Source organism: Neophocaena asiaeorientalis, unplaced genomic scaffold (assembly GCF_003031525.2).
Source record: "Neophocaena asiaeorientalis asiaeorientalis breed wild unplaced genomic scaffold, Neophocaena_asiaeorientalis_V1.1 scaffold55, whole genome shotgun sequence".
In the NCBI taxonomy this organism is placed as follows: Eukaryota; Metazoa; Chordata; class Mammalia; order Artiodactyla; family Phocoenidae; genus Neophocaena; species Neophocaena asiaeorientalis.
Genome location: NW_020175684.1, coordinates 4,512,966 through 4,538,951, shown reverse-complemented (window position 1 = coordinate 4,538,951; position 25,986 = coordinate 4,512,966).

Sequence of the window (25,986 nt, the reverse complement as noted above, 5' to 3'; positions counted from 1 at the left end):
GTGCCAGAATTACAGAAATAAAAAATTCACTCTGAATTTGCATGATTTCTTTGTAATACACCGTTTAGATGATAGATTTATTTTTCTTACTTTAGAAATTCTAATGGACAAAAGGCTTGAGTTATCCATTGTTTGTGCTGTGATATCTCAACAATTTCATAATTTGTTTTTGACAGAATTTCCTGCCTAGTAATAAATTATGACAGAGAAAAGGTAGAATAAAATTGTTAATAATTTTTTCATGTAACACTGACCAAAACTTTGAAAGAATAGGCATTTTTTTTCCTGATAAGTGTTTTTGATTATTTTTACATTTTTTTCTTCCAACTCTTTATCAGTTTCCATTTATTCACTGTTCTTGATAATAATTTCTCCTAAAAATATTTTTTAAATAATAGTGACAGAATTTTCTCAATACTGTCTTGCCATGTATTTTAAAATTAGGGATCAACTAAACTGTGTGAAATGGTAAACAAATGGGAAGAAATTGTATCTTGATTTTATGTGATATTTCTATAAAAAAATCAATAATTCTGTAACACATGTATGTGTATAAAAAAAGGTAGAGGGCTTCCCTGGTGGTGCAGTGGTTGAGAGTCCACCTGCCGATGCAGGGGACATGGGTTTGGGCCCTGTACAGGAGGATCCCACATGCCACAGAGCGGCTGGGCCCGTGAGCCATAGCCACTGAGCATGTGCGTCCGCAGCCAGTGCTCCGCAACGGGAAAGGCCACAACAGTGAGAGACCCGTGTACCGCCAAAAAAAAAAAAAAAAAAAAAGGTAGAGTATAAATCAGTTTAAAAGAAAAATATAGTGTGATTTCTCATTTTTAAAGAAACTATTAAAATCCTAGAGTCCATATGCCATATAAAAAGACCAAAGGAATTGCATTTTAAACAGGAAATTAATATTGATAGGAACTTGTGATTGTCATGATTATTCAGTACAAGAGGATATTAGAAAGTCCATGGACTATCAATTTTAAAGAATTAATAACATGAACAGAGTATCTGCCAGCAGTGTTTTAGATTTGGAGAATATGAGGCCAAGTCAAGGCATCTGAACTTCCTCCTAAGTCTAGGATTTGATTTTCACTTGGAAATAATTTCACAGGCCAACTAAAAGAACTTCTCTGAACTTCTGTAATGGGAAAACACCTGAATTCCAAAGGATAATTGGGCAACTAAACATAATTGTTCTGTTTGAAAGGGCTTTTGTCAAAAACAATACCACAAAGGCTGCTAGTAAAGTGAAGATGATAGTTTGTTTGACAGATTTAATCTTTTCTTTTTCCATTGTCAAACAATAAGGAAATCAGCACTTTACTTGTTACCCTTTTCTCTCAAGGGCCTAATGGACCAATTTTAGTTAGTATCCCTCTATTATGGAAATAGTTCTATTATAGTGAGTGTGCTAAAGGCTGAGATATTATTTATTTTTACATGGACTTGGTATGAAAAAAATTCCACTGTTAGAAAGAGATCATGAGATGACTGGACAGATAGATGGAAAGAGTGAGAGAAAAGGTGAGTGGAAGAGTCAGAAGACAGATTGATTTATAGTTATCTAAATTATAATAGATACAATGTTATAAAAAGTTAAACACTTAAAAAAAAGTAATGGTAACACATCTTTAAAAATGTGAATAGAGGGCTTCCCTGGTGGCACAGTGGTTGAGAGTCCGCCTGCCGATGCAGGGGACATGGGTTCGTGCCCCAGTCCGGGAAGATCCCACATGCTGTGGAGCGGCTAGGCCCGTAAGCCATGGTGGCTGAGCCTGCACGTCCAGAGCCTGTGCTCCACAACGGGAGAGGCCACAACAGTGAGAGGCCCGCGTACCACAAAACAAAAAACAAAACAAAAAACAACAACACAAAAAAATGTGAATAGAACATCTGCCAGTTGTTAGTTGGATTTGGAGAATGATTTGAGACAAGGTCTAGATATCTGTCTTTCTCTTCTAAGTTATTAACATTAGACATGAATACTTTTTAAGAATATTATAATAAAATATTAAGAAATGTCTCTGCAAAGGATTATGGATGCTGTTAGTACTAACTTGCATTTTGTTAAGCCCATTTTGAGATACCATGTATACTGAAATTACTTAATCTGGGATGAGAGTAGATATCTGTAGCTATTTTCCTAAGAAGTAAATCCAAATAAAATAAGAAAATTTTTAGGTACAAGTGAAACTACTAATGAAAACATCATTGAATAATATATTTTTAGTAACTGTTTTTGAAATCTATCTTAAGTGTAAAAGTAAAATCACATGTACAATTAACATACAGTTTTCTTCTGGCTTTGGACTAAATACTTATTTCTCAAGTATAAAGTCACTGTTCCTACCAAAATAGATTCACTTTCCTTAGATATGTCATATTTTCCCATTTTATCTTCTTAGGATATATTCATTCACAACACAGTCATTAATTCTGTTAAAAATATAAACACTGTCATTTTGTATAAAAACCCTTGAAGTTTTTCTATCTGTGGAAGTGTTTTGGTTTATAGAACTTGGCCTGCCAAGCTAAGACTCTTAATCATTTGGAGACATTTAAATCTTTGTCACTGTCTGTTCTATATTATCATGGCTTAATCGTAACAAGGAAACCCTTTGAAGGATGTTCAATGAGGACCTTAGATGAAATCCAGTGTCTCATCACCCTCTAGCCATGCAACCACTAGAAAGCCTAAATATTTGTGATGCTTTGTATATTAATGCTTCCAAAGGGCATTGTACTTCTTCCTTCAGGGGCCAGATGTGGATTAACTTAAAAATTATTATAAAATATGTTAGACATAGTTGGGTAGATCGATTTTTTGGAAAAGAACAAGTATAATTTTGACAATTTTGCACAATACTTTAAACATTGATAGTGAATTAAAGGAATATTTATAATACATGAAAATAAAGCTTCATGGAGCTCTGTTTCTGGTTATAGAGGCATGGAATTAGGTAATTCCTCTATATAGAAAACAGATAAAACTGGAGTGCATTATTTAAAACAATTATTTTAGTACACTGGTTAACAGTAGAGAATTATTTACTCATGAAAAACTGCTACTGCTTCTGATAAATATGGCATATTTGTCACCTTTCCCCCATCCCCTCCCCCATCAGGTTCAGATGTTACAGATCAGCTGAATATTCAAAGAGTAGATTTTGGAATTGTGAGAGCCATGGAGAGGCTGAAATAATCTCTGACCACTGATAGACTCTGCATGTTCATGAGAAAGCCCAAAGCCCAGTGAAAAATAGAAGGCCTGAGGGTAATTATGAATGTGACACAGCCTTGAATATGCTCCTTGCTCATTCTCAGTTGGAAGGGCAGTGGCCTGTAGCCTTAATGGTTCAAGGCACCACATATAATCACAGGCTAAGGGTAAACACTATAAAAGCATAGGAAATCTTTAGGGAGCTAGACAGAGTGACAAAAGTTAAAGACAGACAGATAAACAGAGACAAGCAGAGCATAGAAATCAGAACCAATGGCTGCTCACGATGCTGTAGGAAGACTTTACAGTCTGATTGCAGTCAAGTTAATTACCTCCTAAAGTAAATTTAAACAAACAAAAAAACCCGTCAGAGGAACAAAATAGAATCCAGAGCTGCTACATACTAATATACACTCTGCCCAATTTTCAAACCAAATTACTGGACAGGAAAAAACTGAGTGTTAAATACTTGGGAAAAAAATTTTAAATAATTTTGAATAATTAATAAATGGTCTGTTTTTTTTAATTAAAATGCATATGACTTTGAAAGAAAACACTTTGATTGGGTTTATATGCACTGGATGTTACAGCAACCATGCAAAAATTAATATATGAAGCTATACTATTAAAAATACAGATTTTAAAGCAAATTGGTCAAAATTAATTTGAAATAGATTTTGATGGTTACTACAAAATAATCGCCACACTTTCCAGGGTGGGTGTAGAAGGAAATAGCTTGAGATCTCACAATCTACTTGTATAATAGAACATTCACACAAATCCCCACAAATCCCTACAAATTTTATTTCCTACCCAAGGAATTGTTGCTATTTTCCTGCTTTCCTGAAATTTTGCTTGCTCTTAAATAACATTCCATTTTTCATAAATTATTTTTAGTTTTATTGATGTATAGTTGAATACAATAAACTGCGCATATTTAAAATTTGACATATTTTTAGATATCCGTACACCTGTAGAGCCATTACTAGAATCAAAATGTTAACATAGCGGTTTTGGTCAATCACCTACAAAAATTCTCAAGTCCCCTTGTAATTCAGGTAATCACTGCTATGATTTCTGCCACTATCTTTCAGTTTGAATTTTCATACAATCTGTACTCTTTTTGCATAGATTCTATCACTCAGCATAAATATTTTGAGATTCATCATATTGTATGTATCAATATTTTAATCATTTTTAATTTCTGAGGGATATCCTCTCATGGATAAACCACAATTTGTTTATGGTGGGAGTTTTAAGATAATCTTACATAACTTAGCTGGATATAAAATTGTTCCTTATGAGTATCCATTCTTTCATTTTATTTATCTAAACAGTTAAATAACACAAATTGTCAATGTGGATTTTTGATTGAATTAACCAAAGTTTCACATGAGCAGGTTGATTCTGAAATGTTTACACAAATTAATATTGCCAGGGTTCTGTTCTTTAGCTGTTAGATAAAAATAATAATTTTGTCAGAGTATTTTTATTTTACTTTTATTTTATTTTATTTTTATTTTATATTGGAGTATAGTTGATTAACAATGTGTTAGTTTCAGGTGTACAGCAAAGTGACTCAGTTATACATGTAGCTATTCTTTCTCAAATTCTTTTCCCATTTAGTTTGTTACATAATATTGAGTAGAGTTCACTGTTCTATACAGTGTCAGTGTTTTTAATTCATGCAGATTATATTTTAGTTACAAAGTAGTTGCACATAATCTTGCATGAGGAGTATTATTAATAAAACACCTATTTACACAACCAAATTGGCCAATAGAGATTGTGAAATCTGAAATTTGAATGGAAATGCATCTCACAATTCAGAACTGCTCCAAATAAGGGCAAGGTTAACCTACTGGCAAAAACTTACCTTTGGATCATTAAACTAATTTGAATAATCATGAAATACAATCACTAATTGTGTATAACAATAACTCCAGTGATGTCTGAGGGAGGGTAATTAGTTTTATTAAGTTAATTCATTTGTGAACCCCCTTTTTTTTAAAGAAATGTTTCATCTCTTGTTCAGTTAATAGGAAAAGGAAAAAGGAAATAATTTTAGGTGGCTTTCCATTAAAGAAAGAGTGTGATGTGACCCAAGGAAAAGAGAAGGGATGGCAGCCTAAGTGACATGTCTAATATCAGACTGTTGTAAGTTACAGTGCAATTAAAATTCAAAATATCCTTTATTTCTAAATGATGTACCAGGTTTTCTTATACTAATATCATATATACTATCTCCTTTTTCATATCTAATCATTTTCTTGTTGAATGAACCATAGGCTATATCACTACCCATATATTCTATATACACAATATTATGTTTTCAGATACCTGGTAGAACTGCAAAGATATTAAAAGTTGAACTTTCCTCAATTTTTAAATCATGTAATTTATGTTTAAACTTGCCTTTGTTTTATGAATTGAATATGCATCATCAAAATTATAAATAAATTCTTAGTTACTCCATGTATATAATGATGAACTTTATGGAAACAATATAAATACTGATTCTAAATTGATACCTTTGATAAAAAACTATTTTTAGATTAATTACTATTAAATTTCCTTTTTCTTTGCCTAGTAAAACTATATGACCTCATTCTTCTATATATGATTGAATTGTTTAATTCCATATTACATTTTAAGAGATATTCCAAATCAGTACTTTGATGCATAAGATTTGGAAATACCAGATTTTCAATTGACTAATGTTTAATATCTCTATTGTAAAAAAGTGTTTATGATTAGCATGAACATTAATCAGGCAGTTGTCAATTTCCTCAAGGTGTAAATTGCTACTTAAGGTCCAAAAGTAAAACAAGATGTCTAAAAGTACTGGTTGGATATGATAATGGTGCCTTTTTCATATCACTGTAGAAACATGTCAGAAAATTATACCACTGTTGAATTTTCTAAACTTGATCTACAGATAAAGGAAGCTTGCCTCTCTTTTTATAATACTATAGCAATATTATTCACTTTCAAAAATATGAACCTAAATTCCCTTCAGTAAACATTCAGAGCAAATATACACTCAGTGGTATTTGAACAGGCCCTAAGTGGTACTGTTAAGTGGGAGTGGCACAGGTAGAAACTAGCTCTCCCCTGATGTTAAGCATATCCTATTTTTCTTTTATATCAGTCAATATTTTTAAGTATTAAACTTTTCTGCAGTACCTTTGATGAAATACTCCTCAGTGATTCAAGGAAGATTAGCAAAGAAATACAAATATGTGTGTCTGTCCAACTTCTAACTTATTTTAGTCAGAAGAAAATTCAAATGTAAACCAGGTCCTGACAAAACCAAGAGTTTTTAAATAACCCAATTCATTCTTAGTGTTCCCCCAGGGATCTACCCTCTTTACCATATAACTCCTAATTTGTTTGAAAACCACCCAACCTTTAGTTCCTAGCTGCTATATTTCATTGCTGGATACAGCTGTGGGGTAAATCAAGCATCAAATAGACTGTAATTTACCCACCTTTACATTGGTGTACTTTTACTGCAAGGTTATGTAGATGTCATGGAATTACTTGATTAGCATTCTTTGAGGGTAATACCTCAGTGTAAAGCCATGAAGCTGAACTAAATCAATCAAGTTTGGTTGACATAAAAATGAACTTGATTGAACCCTATAGAGTAGTGCCTATGACAAAATTCAGAAATGGAAATAAATGGAAAATATATTATTTTGTATTTTACTGTGAATAATGTTATTTTGAGGTTGAATTTGACATACCTTTTTTACTGCAAAAGAAAATTCTTACCAGCCCTGGCATAGACTTCAGGAGGTAGTGGTGATTATGTGCCTGCAGTGTTTGTGGAACATTTGTGGATCAAAACTCTTGGAGATTAGAAAAGCCAGAGAATGGCAGAATCATTTAGAACAAGAATCTCTAATTCATATTTATATAATTTCATATGCTTGTTTTTCTTTTTATACTGGCTCCGTTCTCATTTCCAACCGAATTTGTCAACTGATGGGACTCACTGCTCCAAATTTTACATATTAGAAATTCCAACAGAGGCAATCTCAGCTTCAGTTTAGAAGTTTCCAGGAAAAGACTCCCACACCCAGTTAACTATCCCACACCTAATCAACTATCCCCAATAAACAGAGTTAAATCAGAAATTAGCAGGTTATATAGGAAATATATTTGGAGCAGGAAGAAAGCACAATTACCACACTGAAGATACTGCTCCTGCAGAGAAGAAGGAATATGGGGTAGAAAAAATAAAAAGCATTTACTCTAAAAGGGGGGGGGAATAAAAAGTGAAACAGTTATGTATACCGTTGCTACTACAAGTTGAATCCACAGCTCAAATATACAGTACTTGTCAATTCTTTCTAGTAACACTTTTAATTATTTTCAGTCAACCTTTTGTTTTCCATTCTCCTCAAGAGATAAATTTGAAAATTTTCCTTATATTCATTCCATCTTTACCATTCTTTTTGGAGTTTCATTTGCAACCCTCTTTACAGAAAATGAGGAAATAAGCTAGAACAGTGTTACTCAAAAGTGTAATTGCCATTTGCCACATACGTTGTTTCTTTCCTTCCAGTATACCTCCCAACATTAACCTGGTCCTTTTCAGTTGTAGAGATTAATGAGAAGTTAATTTTCTTGAACCAAAGGAGGTAGTAAAATAGATTGCACATCACCAAAGTTACCTTAAAATCATCCTGCAACTGATAAGACCACTCTGAGAATCTTCCTCTCCAGATACAAATACCTGTACTTTTATTTGGCACTATCAGCCTCACTTTTTGTTACGGTGGTTTAGTCCATGTATCTCCTTAGCTACTTTTATTCTTCTCTTTAGATCCATGTGAGCGTGTGGGTATGTGGTTGTATATGCTACATGCTTTGTCTTGATCGCTCATGCCATTTCTAATCATAAAACCTTTAGGTTGAGAGTCCACCTGCCGATGCAGGGGACACGGGTTCGTGCCCTGTTCTGGGAAAATCCCACATGCCGCGGAGCGGCTGGGCCCATGAGCCATGGTCACTGAGCCTGCGTGTCCCAATCCTGTGCTCCGCAACAGGAGAGGCCACAACAGTGAGAGGCCCGCGTAACGCAAAAAAAAAAAACTTAGTTTGGACTTGTGTTACTTAAAATATGTTTTGAGGAGCAGCAGCCTAATGATCACCTGGGACCTTATTAGAAATGGAGACTATCAAGTCCTACTCCAGACCTACAAAGTCAGATTTTAATAAAATCCACACGTGAACTGGAGATACATTAACTTGGGGGCTGAGGGAGGAGAAATGTCGACACTGTTCTATCACCCTCTCAGAAAGTTATCTATTAACAGAGCCCACTTTGTCAATACCTATCTTATGTGATCCTGCTTCTATTATCCAAGAGTGTATCTTTCTTCAAATCTTCAAAATTTCTTACCTGGATAATTATAGAAGGCATCTTAATTTCCTGGTGATAGTAATCTAATTTCCCCAAATCATTTCACTCCATTAATTCCAGCTTGATGTCACTAAATATTATCATTAATTGATTGATGGATTACATTGTGAAAGTACAACTTATCATAATTAGAAATTATATTTTTCAGTAACTTTCAGGTGAAAAGATTGAATGACTTTTATTAGCAGACAAATCCTTCATTATCTGACCCCTTCCTAACATTTTTTTTTTTTTTTTTTGCGGTACGAAGCCCTCTCACAGCTGTGGCCTCTCCTGTTGCAGAGCACAGGCTCCAGACAGGCAGGCTCAGTGGCCAGTGGCCATGGTTCATGGGCCCAGCCGCTCCGCGGCATGTGGGATCTTCCTGGACAGAGACGCGAAGCCACATTCTCTGTATCAGCAGGCGGACTCTCAACCACTGTGCCACCAGGGAAGCCCCCCTTCCTAACTTTTAAAACCCATCCCCCTGATGCAATTTCCAGAAGGTTTCAAGTTATTTCATCCTGTGAATCTGCTTCTGCTAGTCCCATTACATGACAGTCTTTATTTCTCAAAGATACCTTTTTACCTCACTAATGCTCCCTAGTCCACCAAGATTTAATTCTAGTGTCACATTAGCAATGACCTTAGTAAACTTGATATACCATTGCCCAGTATACCAACAGCAAGTTATTAGAATTTCTAAAGGATATTATTTGCTTATTATCCTTCATCTAGGAAATTCATACTTATTTAGAACAGAAGGTAATTGCATGGTTTTCTTTTCATCCTAAGTCACATCATAAATTGAGCTTATCACAAAATCGATGATCAGAAAATGCATGCATGAGTGAAAACATATTTTTTATAATAACTGGACATTGTTTTTTTCTGTGCTTGGGAATTTAGTCAGGTATTACTAGGTATACTTAAAGTGACTTTAACGATCTCTCTCAGTATCCACACCCTTGTGTAATCTCTTCCTGTTGCAGTGAGTTGAGTTGGCTGTCCTGCTTTGCTTATAAGCAATAAAATACAGCAAGATAGATGAGATATCATATCTGTGATTGGGTTACATAAGATTCTGACTTGTAGGGTGGCCAAAATAGCTCAGTTGGGAGAGCATTAGTCTGAAGATTGTGACTTGTGTCTTTCTAAGACTCCCTATTGCTTTCTGGCTACCACAGTTTGATGAAGCAAGCAGCTGAGTTAGAGAGGCCCATGTGACAAGGAACCGAGGGTAGTTCACAGCCAAGAGTCGGATAGAAACTGAGGCCAACAGTCCAGCAGTCTCTAGGAACTGAATTCTGCCAGCAACTATATAAACTTAGAAAAGTGGGTCCTTTCCCACACCAAACTTTCAGTTTAGAGTCCATCCCTGGATGACAAACTCATTGCAGCTTGTGAGAGACTAAAGCAGAGGATGCAGCTAAGCTGTGCCCAGATTCCTGACCCATAGAAGCTGTGACATAATAAATGTGTGTTTGTGTAAGGTGCTAATTTTGTGGTATTTTGTTAATGCAATCATAGATGGCAAATAAAAATTCTCTAGAGCATTACCTTACCTAAAAAGTGTGAGGCCCAAAATAATTCAGAAATGATACTCTAATGATATACAATATTTCAGATACATTTGGAGTTAGGGGAAACTGTTATTTACTTTAATTCCAGTCATGGATGCCTTGGATCCTGACAGGAATTATGTGTTTAAACATGTAGTCTTATGGTTGCATCTGGCATGGGCAAAGATACCACTTCCCCTGATCTTCTACATGTATGAGATTTTGTTATTGCTCTTTAGGCATTAATGATATTTTGCCATTATTCTTACTTTGATATTATTGAATTATAAATCTAATGATTTAAGTCACTTGTTCTCAAACATTTTCTTTTCATAAACTGTTGGTTTCTCAGGAACCAGAATAATTAAATATTATTGAGGATCCTGAAACATTTATGTAGATTATCTCTAGCAATAGTTACTATATTAGAAAGTAAAACTAATAATTAAAATATTGATTTTAGTTGATTTAAATATAACAATAAGCTTATTTCCTATAAACATAGATAACATTTTTCTTTTCCTAAAGATGGCTGTATTTTTAAAAATAAAAGAATTGATAATAGTAGTATCTCTTTACATTTTTCAGATCTCCCTTATATAATGCTTAATATAAGAAATCTGGATTATCAAAAGTATTTGCATTTCATCACGTACTATTACAGCCTCTGAAAACGTTCACTGACACTACTGAGTGAATGAGAGCAAAAAGATTATGTCCTAGCATTATGTATATAGTTTTGAACTTTTGGACCCACTGAAGAGTCCTAGGGCCATGAAAGACTAACAAGACCACACTTTGAGAGCTATTGATTTAACTAATCATCTATTTTCTCTTTTGTTCTGAAAACAATAAAAAAGGATAATTACAAAAATGATAAATATTTTAGAAAATATTTTAGAAAATTATGTCACCAAGTATAAAAACCTGTACGACATAATGAAAGTCTCCTTTCAGTTTAATATTAATTGGCATGCTTTGTTTAACTAAACTTCATACTAGTCTACAGTATTATCAACCAGTTTAAGCTTTGTCATCTTGCTCTCCAGGATAGAAAAAGGAATCTTCAAATGTGCTGAAAAACAAACACAGAAGTACTCTGTGGTCTCTTTTCTTTTCAATTTAGAAACTAGATTAGAAAAACATTGGATAAGTGATGTAGTTGGATGTGTTAAGTAATTCTAGAGAAACAGAACCAATAGGATAGTTATATAGATAAATGAGAAGAGACTTTTTAAGGGAACTGGTTTATGGAGACTGAGATGTCCCACAATCTGGTATCTGTAATCTGGAGACCCAGAAAAGCTGGTAGTGTAATTCATCTTGAGTCTGTTGGCCTGAGAAACGAGGGAGTTGATGCTGGACCTCCCAATCCAAGGTTGAAGGCCTGAGAACTGAGAATGTGGGGGGAGAGCTGAGGGTGGAGGAAATGGTGTCCCAGCTTGAGAGGGAGAGAAAATTTCCCCTTTCTCCACCTTTTTGTTCTGTTTGGGCCCTCAACCAATATGATGATGCCTGCCCACATTGATGAGGGTGGATCTTCTTTACGTAGTCTAATAATCCAAATGCTAATTTCTTCCTGAAACACTCTCACAGGCATACCCAGTCAAGTTGACATATAAAATTAACCACTACATTGGATAATAACACATATGTTATAGATCCTGGTGATTTCCAGTTACATTTCTAAGTTGTTCTTTAAGACATAATTCTGGTAACTTGAATACTTAGCCTCATAATTCATACTTAAAGAAAAATAGAAAATGAGACATTACTGGAGCATTCATCTTTTGATAATCATCTAAGTCTCAGTTTTTGTTTTTTTTAGCTATTAACAAGAATAGTTTTATTTTGAATTCTGGTTAAACTCTCAGTAATTTTCTGTTCATGTATCTTGACATATTATTATTATTATTATTACTACTATACATAGCTCAAGGAGAAAGTACATTTCTTTGAAGATTGTTTAAACTGATACTAAAATTATGGTCAGGCCAAAACACAAACAAGGTTATACTATATTAAACATATTAGAGCCCACTGTAATTATCACTAGGGACCTAATTTGCTCTTGAATACATTCATTTAACTCACATTCAAACAGATTGGAAGACATTCATTTTCATACTTCTTTGTCCAGGAATATTTTCTGCCAATTGTATCACTCATTTGTTTTCATATGTAGATTGAAAAGTTTGGTATTAAGAAAAAATCATGAAATCTATGCTCATTACTTTAATTAAGGAATTTAAGTCCAATTCTCAATCTCTGCACTAAAAGTTTATCAACTAGTGTGATTGATAATGTTCCCTTGATCGTCATTTTACATGGAATGAATTACCTTGTTTTGGCAGTGAGAAACAATCTGCTATTCGAAAATATTGTACCTGAAATCTACTATACTTGTTACTTCTTTGGTTGCATTTCAGAAGTCCAATATGTTCTCTCTGCATAAAGTAATTAATGAAGTAAATAAATATCTCAGAACTTGTGTTCAGGTAACATAGACAGTTATGATAATATCAAAAGGATAATTACATAAACATTCACTAAGAGAACAGATATAACTGTTCAAGCAACCCAGACACTTGTCAAATATTTATCTTAATTCACTGTGAATTATATACTCAAAATTAAACATAGCCATGTTTATGGGTACTTCTTAGAGATGTAGTCCACAAGCTTAAACATGTATTAACACAAATAAAAAGAATAATAACTGAAGGCAAATAAGAGAAACAAAATGAAAAAAAATTGTGGGAGAAGGTTAAATAAGATATATCTTAAATATTGAAGTTGAAATTGCTATAAAGGGCATTTGCATTTTACATACTTTTAATTTTTGAAAATAAGTTTAATTTATAATTAGAGCAGCATTGGATTGTCTCCATGTTGAAAAGTAGACAAATTTAGACTCAGTATGTAATATCAAGTATGAATATTTTATTGCCTAAGATTTTTATTAGTTCTGACATTGTTATCAAACATGGTCTAAATATGTTTGATTTTGTGCATATGTTATATTTCCAAATTATAATTTAAAATAAGGGAGAAAAAATGACTACTGAATGAATCATATACTTAATTAATAAAGACATTTGAAAATACCCATATGGCAAATTGTGTATATTATATAAAACCTTCAGGTAATTAAGTATATTTTCAACATTTATGTTTTGAAAATTAAAATTTGATTCCATTTCTATCAAACATATAACTCATGGTATAGGCTATTAATCCATGTAATATGATGAAAGATATAATATTTTTCTATCTGTTTCCTCTCCTACTTTGTCTAGGCTGCAACTCAGAATCTGCATGAAAAATTAGGTTTTCATATTAGAGAGATCTCAAATCCCCTATATCATAATAGTTATTGTTAATACTATGTGAGTCTAAATATGTTAGCCCTGCTATAGTTAAGAATTTTCATAATTTGAAAAATTTGGCATACAAATGTACACATAGAGAAAAATATTGAATGAAAATTACATAGATGCTGAGAATCTGGAAATGTCAGAGCACCTGGAAGTTGAATCAATATTTCAGTTGTACCAGTCTAATCAAAAGGATTAGGGCAGGAACCTCAGCTTGCCAGGAGGACCTCCTCAGTAGGTATTCCTCTCAGTAGGAGTCTTGCAGCAGTTCTTTTAAACCCATACAGCCCTGGTGAGCTCTCTTCCACCCAGGTAACAGATGAGGTGGAAAGGAGATAAAATACAGAATCTACAGGTGTGGAAACTACCCTTGATTAAAAGCCTCACATTCCACAGGAGCCATAATCTTTTGTACCAACTCCGAAGAAAGACCTTTCATGGACTGTACAAGGTACATGCCCAATTATGAGTCTCTACACTCAGAGGAACCTCATAGTAGGGCTTCCTATCAAGTATTCATTGTCCCTTGGTTTAAGTCAGCCTTCAATTAAGCAGTCGTTTTACTGTAAGCAATGTTGCTTAGTAACTTAGTTGACAAATAGCGTCCTTCACCATTTCTAGGGAAACAAAGCTAGGAAATTTAAGTGAAAATAAAATTCTCATGCAGAAGAGGAACAATTTTGTTAACTCTCTGCCAACACCATTAAAATGTAGACACAAAAGCCTTGCTGATGCTCTTAATTGTTTAGCTCTTTCTGTGCATCGAAATAATAAATTGGAAAATCATTAGCAAATACAGAGTAACCATTGGCCGAGGCTTATGTAACAAACATTTATGTAGGGTTTCTTCTTAAAATTAAGCAGTAGGTGTGGTCCACCCTACTTCTATGTTGATGTAAGACATTATGTGGTCAATTAAATATATATTTTCTCACACTGGATTCATACACATTACACTGTAGCCCTAAAAATCCCTATCAACAAGAGTTATTTTCATTGACATGAAAACCAAAGAAAGAAAATTTAAAGATGAAAAGTATGCTCAATATGGAGCATCTGCTTAAAATTCAAATACAGATTGGAAACAGAATAGAAGCAGGAACAAGAGACCACACACAAAAACATCGAGGAAGATCACAAACTACTGATCCAGGCAGATGTTGTGAGAATTATGAAAATGAGGAAGGTTCTAAAGCACCAGCAGTCACTTGGAGAAGTACTGACCCAGCTGTCCTCAAGATTCAAGCCTCGGGTCCCAGTAATTAAGAAATGCACTGACATTCTGATCGAGAAAGATTATTTGGAGCGAGTGGATGGTGAAAAGGACACCTACAGTTACTTGGCTTAACCCTTCTGGAAGGGTCTGACCGTGGGCGCAGCCCCTCGTCCCGTGGGAAGGATGGAGAGGAGTCGGCAGCGGCGGCGCCACCCGTTTTTTTGTTTTTTTTTGGTTTTGAAACTTTAATGAGAAAAAATATATATATAATACTGAGCTCAAGAACACTGTGTTTGGTGTGTCACTGGCCCTAGGGTTGGGGATACACAAGATAGAAGTAGCAAACAGGATATACGTAAACAAAGAAACACACTCTCACAATGAAAAACCGGGCAGGGCACGCTTTTAAGTCTCAGTTTCCTCATCACTCAGCAGCATGCTGGGGATCCCACAGATGATGGGGAACAGACGTCCTGACTCTGGGCACTGCAGGGTGCTCTCCAGCACATTCACCTCCAGTCTTTGTGCACCTCGACCAGATGCAAGGTGTTGGCAGCCTCCAGAAGCGCCGCCCACTCCACTTTGGGTATCGTAGGAGCCACGAAGTCGGGGTTGACCTCCACAGGGTTGATGCGGACCCCGGTGGCCTGGAGGCTCAGGGGGAAGCCACGGGGCCCCACCCCCACGCATGCAAGCTCAGCAGGCATTTATTAGTGACCTTAGGGAGAGCTACTTCAGTGGTAAGTGGAATGAGATTGCCGTGGGTTGAGATGTGAATGGGAACTGAGGTAGTGAACATTATGACAACAGGTATGTGAAGGTGATACACAATATAGCATATTAAGCTTAAATTCAGTATTTTATAAGGGATGAAATCTGAGTCTTAAGAAATTGATGGAAAGAATATCAGTCAAAACAGTGATCAAAATAAAGATTGACTGTTAAGAATGGGGTAAATTATACTTTAAAAATTTGCAGATTATTACAAATCCTTAATTCAAAAATTAACATGGGGCATTGTATATAGGGGCCAAGCAAAGAGTGTAGATTTGATAGAAAGTGAATGCTTTGTGGATAGTTTTTAGTTTAACTAAGTTTTAATAGGCATTGTTTAGTGTTAGAATTCTAATTACATACAATTTCTAATTACATACATACATTAAAAAATTATTTACCATTTAACTCATAAAAGCCTCTGGGAAATGAATTTTTTTTTTTTTTTTTTGGTGGTACGCGGGCCTCTCCCTGTTGTGGCCTCTACCACTGTGGAGCACAGGCTCCGGACGCGCAGGCTCAGCGGCCATGGCTCACGGGCCCAGCCGCTCCGCAGCATGTGGGATCTTCCGGGACCGGAGCACGAACCCGTGTCCCCTGCATCGGCAGGCGGACTCTCAACCACTGCACCACCAGGGAAGCCCTGGGAAATGAATTTTATATTTGGTTCTTAGCAATATAAAAATGCTACAGATTATACACATTTGAATTTCTCAAGAAATATGCAAGTATGAAAAGATATATACAGTAAAAAGAATGGCAAAACCATTAAATGTTGAATACATATGCAAATATTCTTTAATGAAAAATAATAATTAATGGTTTATGTATTTTGGGTTTTTATCTAGGTAAAGCTTTTGAAATGAATTTTTTTTTTTTTTTGAAATGAATTTTAAGTACATTCACCTTGGCTATAAATAATCACCCAACTTTGAAAAATTTTTATATATAGGCATTGTTTAGTGTTAGAATTCTAATTACACACATATTTCTCAAGTCATTGAGGAAAATCTAGTTTTAAAAAATTAATATTTAAGCCACTGAATATTTTATAAAGAGATAAAATCAATAGTAGGGGAGGGTGTGTATGTGTGGGGACAGGGGTTTGTGAGAACTCTGAGCTTTATGTTCAATTATACTGTGAACCTCAAACTGCTCTAAAACAACAAAGTTTATTAATTAAAAAATCAATAGAAGATGGTAATGTCAGTGTGCTCTCATTATCAGTGTAAAATGGAAATACTGTTAAAGGACTTATAAAGCTAAGTTGAATAATTTTCCATGTTAGAAATACTGCTGAGTATCATGTAAACCAATATTTAAGAAGACAAATTTTAGATAAATATCACAATGTATAAAATTTTAAAAACTAATTCACATATATTGTTAAGAATACTTCTGTGCTTCTATGCATATCATATGTTCAGTATTTGTACTTAATTTTATTATTCAAATTTCACACAAAATTAATTTTAAACACATCAAGGATACATTAAGAAACACATTAAAACAGATTATATACATGCAACTCTTTCTGTTAACTTATGAAGTCTTTGCACAAAAGCCATTATTTTAAAATTACTCTGTATGACTTTGAAGAGATCAAACACTTAGCCTAATATAGAAAATCAAACCACTGATAATGAAGAAGCACAGTAAAGATCAGCTTAAGTAACACCTCAACTTGGAAGTCTAGTCTGAATTCTCCAGGCAAACTTAAATATATTCCTATTAATTCTTTTTGTTTGTCCCTATAGATCTTTCCCTTAATATTTCTGTTAGAGAATTTTCAAAATATTAATATTTTGAAAGAATGAGGCCAACAAATCTGATTCAAAAATGTTTTTTTTGTTGTTGCAGTTGGTGGTGGTGAATATAATTAAACCTGCTTTTTTTAGTTTTCAAGAGAATGATGATACTGAAACAATAGTCAATATTTTGGTTCTTAATGCTTTCATTCAATAGAAAATAAACAAAATAAACAATAAAAAACCCTAATTCTAATTACTACTCCTTCTAGAAAAAGAATGAGCTAGAGTTTATATTATTTTACAGAGATAGAAATTAATATTTATGCTAAGAATTCCTCTTTTTTTATTTTTTTTTTTTTGTTATTTGTTTTTTGGTTTTTTTGCGGTATGCGGGCACTCTCACTGTTGTGGTCTCTCCCGTTGCAGAGCACAGGCTCTGGACGTGCAGGCTCAGCGGCCATGGCTCACGGGCCCAGCCGCTCCGCGGCATGTGGGATCTTCCCGGACTGCGGCACGAACCCATGTCCCCAGCATCGGCAGGCGGACTCTCAACCACTGCGCCACCAGGGAAGCCCCAGAATTCCTCTTTTTTAAATAGTTTATACCGTGTTTTCATTTTTCAAATTTGCTTCCAATGTTTACAGGCTCTGTTTTATTAAATATTCTTTGTTTTACTCAAGTCTTTCTCAGTTGTATTTCATATCTATAAGAAAAATATAATAGGATGGCTTTCATTCTCAATAATCACTTTTATTTGAACTAACTCAATTCATATAATAGATGAGATACTGGTGTCTTTCTGAAGGAGGAACATTTTGTAAAAAATACATTTTGTTAAAACAAGGTATAATATCTTTCATTGAAAATCTTCCTGTATCCCCTATATTCACCTTATTTCAGGTGACACCTCATTGCAATATACGTGGGTTGATAGATCTTTAAATGTGCTTATTTTGGAAATATTTATATTCTTTTGATAGGAAAACATTCTTCAAACATATAATTCATGTTATAAAATAGAAATAATTACCTTGGCCAACTTTGGTTTAAGAACAGAAGAGCAGGAATAGAATGAAAGTTTCTATGAATTTATTTTAGGTTTATTAGGAATAGTATTAGGAAAAAAAATTGGCCCACTGTCTAAAGAATGGAAAAATAATTGCTGTGATTTACTTCTAAATGATTAAATGTTATGCTCCATACATTAGCTGTATCATTAGGCTGGTTTCTGCTTCAGAATTCATAGTATTTTGAACAGAAATGATTAAAGAGGTTATTAGTAAATCTACAAACAACAGGGCACACTGTGTTTAAACATTGCCCTATCATCTGGGCTATAAATGTTCAGCATCATTATGTTTCTACAATAGCAATTTACTGTAACACTGAAGAGTAAGTAATCAATATAGGAAGGTAGGGCTTGTTACAGTTATGGAAAAAGAGTACAGCCTCTTCTGTTCCAACCTTTGCAAAATCAGTAAGCAGTCCTATTTGTAAGGCAGCCTGTTAGTCTCATTCTCAGATGTCAGTGAAAGGTATGAGCTACAATTATCAAGCTAAAAACTGTTCCAGTGTTCAACTCACTGTTTGCAAAACGTGATTTGATTTGTAACTCAATGAGAAATAATTTAAGATGCATCACTCTAAAAGAAACATCACTTGAAATCCTGATTGTAAATATTAAAATGCTGAACATGTGGAGGTGCTTAAACTAATGCTGGAAGTATTAAAACAATAAGTAAATCATCAAGCCTAAAATATATATTATCTAATGAAAAATATTCTAGTTTACCCTTTGCCGTATCTTCCAATCAATAGAGTTGGTTTTCAGTTTGGAAACTTTCACCTGGATAGTTATATCACTTGCACTGATAAATACCACTGTGTGGCATGATAAGTAATGGGTCTAAAAGTCACTGCAGTAAAGCATAGAATGTATGATTTTTATTTGAAAAGGTCTTGGAGATAATCAAAAACATATCTTCGTAGTACAGATGGAAAATCTAAGGCCCTGAAGACCTAGGTAGTAGGGGCAAGTTTCATATTAAGTTTCTGTGTCTGGACTGCAGGCTGAATCTCTTGACTTCCTGTGTTTTCCCAATATTCTCAGGTTTTGTGGTGATGCCTCTCAAATTTTATTGCCATCATTGAAGCTGTAGTTGTACTGGGTATGGCTTATTCAAGCACCATTTGTTCATAGAAACATTGCTTTATCAGCTGGAATTATACCATGGGAAGTTCTGATAACTGCAGAGGCTCTAAATTTTATACATGGTCTAAATACAGCCGAGAAGGTATGGCTTGGTAGAGACAAGACTGTACATGAGGGTGATTATGTTGAACTCTATGCGCACAATACCCAAACTCCACTGTCCATTATTATACCTATCATTATAGTGAATTTATCCTCTCTTGAGCCCTATTATTGCAAATAAATGTAGCTACCCTACTGTAGAATAGAAAATGGATATTTCTAACGGGTGAAACATTTTCTACTCTCTTGTAAATCTTTCTTCTGCTTCTACAAGTCTATCATAAAAGCCTTATCAGATAAACGTCCTACAGCAGGATCTCCCCAACATAAGTACAATCTGTGATTAGGAGAATTTGGGAGGAACGTTCTTATGCATGCTAAATGAGCAGGGGAGACCCTACTCAAGGAAACTGAGAGATGACCAAAAGCCTTGAGTGAGGAAAGTGTAAATTGTGAAAACAGGAGAATTAGACTTAAGGATTGCTGTTCCTTGAGTTCATATTTTTCATAAACCAAATTTTTAATACCACGGCCAATTGGATAATTGGTGGTAGTGAGTGTTAAATAGGAAAAATTGAGTGACAGTCTGATCTGTTTTTGCTTGTAGAGTAAGTTTTTAAAAGTGTTTTGGAAGTAAAATGGAGAGTGAACAGCAAACCAAATGATCCATGATAGTTAAGCTTATTTTCTGAAAATGAAATTTGAGCTTCAATGTGTTCATTTCAATTAAGTGTTAAGTACTAATTAATTCATAATGATTCTTACAGAGCAGTTTTGTCTTCAACTGAATGTAAATTTGACTGATGAAGTTCATTGATTATATGTGTAAAAATACACAATATTTCCCATATAGGTGTTAATGTAATCAGTGTTAATTAATAATTACCAAAGTTGCAAGGTTTCTTCACAAATTCCATTAAGCCTCTACTGTTAATGATTTTCTTTGCAGAGAAAATCAAATGTCTGATTCCTAGTACATTTCTATTTATAACAATATTTCTAATTGACATTTTCTGAATTAATAAGGTCACATATTTTATAACAGATGGGATTTTCTAAGATACTTATCATGAATCCATTGATACTTAAAGCACTACAACTAGACTTGTAGATTTATGTAAATAAGCACAATTCTGGTGTTTTAATGCCTTTTGCTAAACAAAAGAATACAGATCAATGTAAAAGTGTCAATTGTCATTTCTCAAATTCACATTACTTTGTTTAATATTAATGGTTCATATTTTTCCTAATGGTAATCATTTAAGTGACCGAATATATACTATTATGAAAAAGAAATAAAGCATGACAGAAAGAATATGAATCACAATTACTCATGGTTTTCAAAATATCATATAGGAAGCTAAAGGAATACTGATCATAAGTTTGAACTCCATTTTAATTTCTGCAGGTAGGAGAAAGATCCAGTGGATTCAGTTCATTTTTTCTCTTATTAGATCCGTATTACTACTATTGCCATTATTCGTCAGGAACAGCATGCCTTTTTAATACCTAAATGTATTTTGTTAGTTATAATCGCCTACTTGTATTACTCATATAAGATTTAATTTTTATATGAAATAATGCTAAATATGTTTTACATCAAGCTTATTCATCTGAGTTTTCATTATTTACATATATAAATATTGAGTATGAATGAATTTAAATATACATTTATATTTTACTTATTAGTAAAATCTTACTAATTTACTTACTAGTTTACTTATATTTCTTAAATGGAATTCATTTTGAAGGTAATCCAGATGTAATCACTAAGTTATTTAGTTTACTTATGTAATAAAGTAGATAACATGTAATTGAAGAAGACTGGCCTTAGCACAGAATGCTTTGCAACCTTGGATGGTCACAAGTTTACTGAACCTCCATTTCCAGATCTACATAATGGGGAAGGGCAGACTCCATAATCTGTAGAAGCCCTTAGAGTTTTCACACTATCAACAATTTGATTTCTATGAATAGCAGCCTTCTGATTCTTTTTTTCATTATCAAAGTAGAAGAAATTTAAGTGTATAGCTTGATGAATACTGAAAAACATGAAATCTTATCAATATATACTCATTTGAAAAAAAATAGTACCAATGATATATCATACCAAATGCTTTCCTATTTCTGGTGAAAACACCTTAGGTTCTGTTTTTTGTTTTAAATTTCTGTCTAGCAATTTGCTCTTCTTTTTATAAACAAATATTTTGTTCTACATATGGTCTTTGAATGTGTTTTAATAAAACCACTGACTATGACATGTTATACCTAATTATTGTTGTTTCTACAGCAATATTAAGCCTTATCCCTCCCTTATTCTCTCTCTACTTTTATATTGAGACCTCCAGTCATTTCATTCTGTAGTCCAAGCAGACCTCATTTTATTGTGCTTCACTTTATTGTGCTTTGCAGTTATTGTGGTTTTTACAAATTGAAGGTTTGTGGCAACCCATTCTTGAGCAAGTTTGTTGGCACCATTTTCTAACAGCATTATTTGTAATTAATGTATGTAATTGACTTTTAGACATAATGTTACTGCACACTTAAGTTATTTTTACACTATAATGTAGTCTTTTAAGTGCACTAGGAAATGAAAAAAAAATAGTGTGACTTACTTTATTTAAATATTCATAATATTTCCTCATTAACTTCCCTAATATTACTCAAAGATCCAGACTGTTGCTTGAACTAGTCTCCCACAATTCTGAATTTGTTTTTTCTTAATTTTTCCTGCCTACAGATTGCCGATCTTTGATCAACAAACAACCTGCATAAACATCTTTTTCCTCTGTCATTGAATACTGCTTAAGAAAAATATAATACCTTATTTATTGTTACTTAAATCAGTGGTTTTCCTTAGCAGGAACATCTATACTTTAGTCAACAAATTTTTGTTGTTGTTGTTTTGTTTTTTGTTTTAGTGGTTCTTCATCATTATATTTCTCTTATCTCTCACACTTGAACTTCTCATGTACAGATGACTCTGCTATATCGTATAAAATGGTAGTGAGACGATGTTTCTTAATTGCCTACCTCACTACCTATTTGATACTATTGGGAAAAGAGCATGATTGCAAAATTAATCATATTTTATGAGGTGTGCATTCTTGTGAGAATATACGTACTTTAAAAACTCACTATACAAATAAACATATATTTGATAGGCGCTGTGAAGGAAAATTCAAAGTGTGATAATACTACGTAAATGATGCTCTATGAGAATCAGTAAAGGAAGGCCTTTTTGCCCATGTGACTTCTGAGCAAAAACCCACAATAGAGTAAGAGTAGTAGACAGCTGACAGCTGAGGAGAGGAGACTCTCGAAAAACTGATGTGGCAAAGGAAGAGGTCCTGAGATGGGCAAAGTAGTTTCTTAGCTCTTCTGAGTGATGTTCACTTAAATTGTATCTCTGAGAGTCATTCGTGGGAATTCTGCATTTCTCTATCTGCAGAACAAAGGAGAAAAGAGGGAAATTATGGAGGACATCATACAAGTACAGTTGGCCCTCTGTATCCATAGGTTCTTCATCTGAGGATTCAACCGGGGATCAGAAATATTCAGGGGAAAATTTCCAGAAAGTTCTAAAAAGCAAAACTTGAATTGTCCATGCTCCAGAAATTATTTAACACAGCATTTACATTTTATTAGGTATTAGAAGTAATCTGGAGATGATTTAAAGTACATGGGAGGATGTGCATAGGTTATGTGTAAATACGACACCATTTTATATGAGAGATTTGAGCATCTGTAGATTTTGGTATCCACAGGGATCCTGGAACCAATCCCCAAGGATACCAATGGTCTACTGTGGCTTTATGAACAGCCTGGAAATGCAACCACAAATGATGGTACATGGCCCAGACTAACTGCAAGGGAGGCCAGGACAGTTCAACTTCCAGAGTGGTCAGTAAGATGCAATGGGATGCATAAGCATCTAGAAAATCTCTGTACAAATCTGATGTATTGAAGAGAGTAAAAGTAAAAGAGACTAGAAATTAAATGGGACTGTAGCATGTTGTTAGCTGGGTGTCAGAGAGAAACCAAATCATACCACCTTAGAATGAACATCACTGTATGTTTCAGTTTGACTACAACAGACCTAGTTTATGTCAGGGTTACACAATAGCACCTCCTTTATTCAAAAATGTGGACATGCTTGATTAATAAATTATAGGATCCTCTAACTGTTTAGCAACAAAAATGAATTTACAATCATGGAGAATAACTTCCAGAATTTTCTGACATCATATTTTCCTAGACTCTGAATATGGCTACAAGTTGAAAATACTGATTTGTAGATTTTTTGACACATTTACAGGAAAATACTACTGTGTAAGAAATCTAATTCACTCATATTTTATTTGTTGTAAACAATACATTTCTGAGAAAAAAAATACTATAAGGCAAGTTTTGTATAGTTCCTGGGAACTATTTTATTTATTTAAAATAAATATATTTTAAAATTAATAATGAAAAAAATTTTAGCTATAAGTAAGCCTTTAGGAGTGCTGAAATCTCCCTAAGTAATTGAATGGAATTTATATAAAAATTGGCTTTTGAAAAGGTGGTTAATAAAGTAATATGGGGCCAAAGCATGAAGTGTGTTGTGGCCATTCTAAGAAAATTGGTTTCTTCTCTCTGAAATAGGGACCCACTGTGGAGCTTTAAGTCAAGGAATGATATTTTTTTCCTGCCTTGTATATTTTAATTAATTAGTTTTTTAGATAACTGTATATTCACATGAGGTTGTAAGATATAATACAGCGAGAGCCTATGTATCCTTTACCCAGTTTACCATTATGGTAAAATCTTGCAAAACTATAGTACATTTCACATCTAGGATATTCACTCTTTATAGTCAAATACAGAGCATTCACAAGGATCTCTAGTGTTGCCCTAGTCCCTAAACTGTGGTAATTACTAATCTCTTCTCTATTGCTAAAAATTTATCATTTCAAGAATGTTATGTAACTGAAATCAGGCAACATGTGGTTACCTATTTGAGATTGACTTTTCACTCAACATAATTTCCTCCAATTGGTTGTGGGTATCAATCGTTTATTCCCTTTCATTGCTGAGTAATATTTATAGCACCACAGTTTGTTTAACCATTCATCCATTGAAGGACAACTGAGTTGATTCAAGTTTTTGGCTCTTATGAATAAAGCTTCTGTGAATGATCATGTACAGGTTTTTATGTGAACATAAGTTCTCATTGTTCTGGGATAAATGCCAAAGTGTGCAGTTGTTGAATCATATGGTATCTGCATATTTAGGCTCACAATAAACAGCCAAAATATTTTCTACAGTGACTGTACCATTTATATGCCTAGCAATATACAAGTGAACTAATTTTTCTGCAACCTCACCAGTATTTGGTATTCTCACTATATTTTATTTTAGTCATTATGATACCTGTATAGTGACATCTCATTTTGGTTTTAATTTATATTCCCCTAAAACTAGTGATGTTAGGTATATTTTAGTATCCTCATTTGCCATCTGTATATCCTCTTCAGTGAAATATCTGTTCATTACTTTGGCCCATAAACAATTTCATTGTCTCCTTGAGTTTCGAGAGTTCTTTATCCATATTAGTTACCAGTTCTTTGTTGGATAGAGGTTTTTGAATAATTGATCCCAGTCTTAGCTTTTCTTCCCATCCTTTTCTCAGCATCCTTTGCAGAGTGAATATTCTTTAATTTGAATGATGCCTAATTTACCAATATTTTGCTTATGTATAGTACTTTGGTATCAAATCTGGAACACGTTACATAGCTCTAGATCTCAAAGATTTTTCTCCTATATTTTTTCTAAAACTTCTACAATTTTACATTCAAGTCTATTTGACATTATATATTTTGAGTTGACTTTTATGTAAGATATGAGGTTTAAGTCACAGTTATTTTCTTTCTTTTTTTAATTTTTTTTTTTAAACTTTTGGATGTTCAGTTGCTCTGGCACAGTTTTGAAAAGGCTCTCCTTCCCCCCATGGAATCACTTTGCAACTTTGTCAAAAATCAATTGGGTGTAGGTATATTTCTGATAGATGTCTATCCCCCTACTGACATGGCACTGTCTTGATTATTGTACCTATACAGTAGACTTCACATGAGGTAGAGTGATTCTTCCATCTTTGTTCTTTTTCAATATTATTTTAGCTATACTTTTTTTTGCCTTTTCTTATAAATCGTAGAGTGAACTTGTTTATGTCCACAAAAACTTGCTGGGATTTTGTTAGAAGTTCATTGAATTTTGGGAGGATTGACATCTTTTCTATGTGAAATAGTCTAATTCATTAATGTGATATATCTCTATTTATATGTTTTATTTCTTTCATCAGCATTTTGTAGTTCACACAATATAAGCCTTATACATGTGTTGTTAAGTGTATCCCTAAGGATTTCATTTTCATT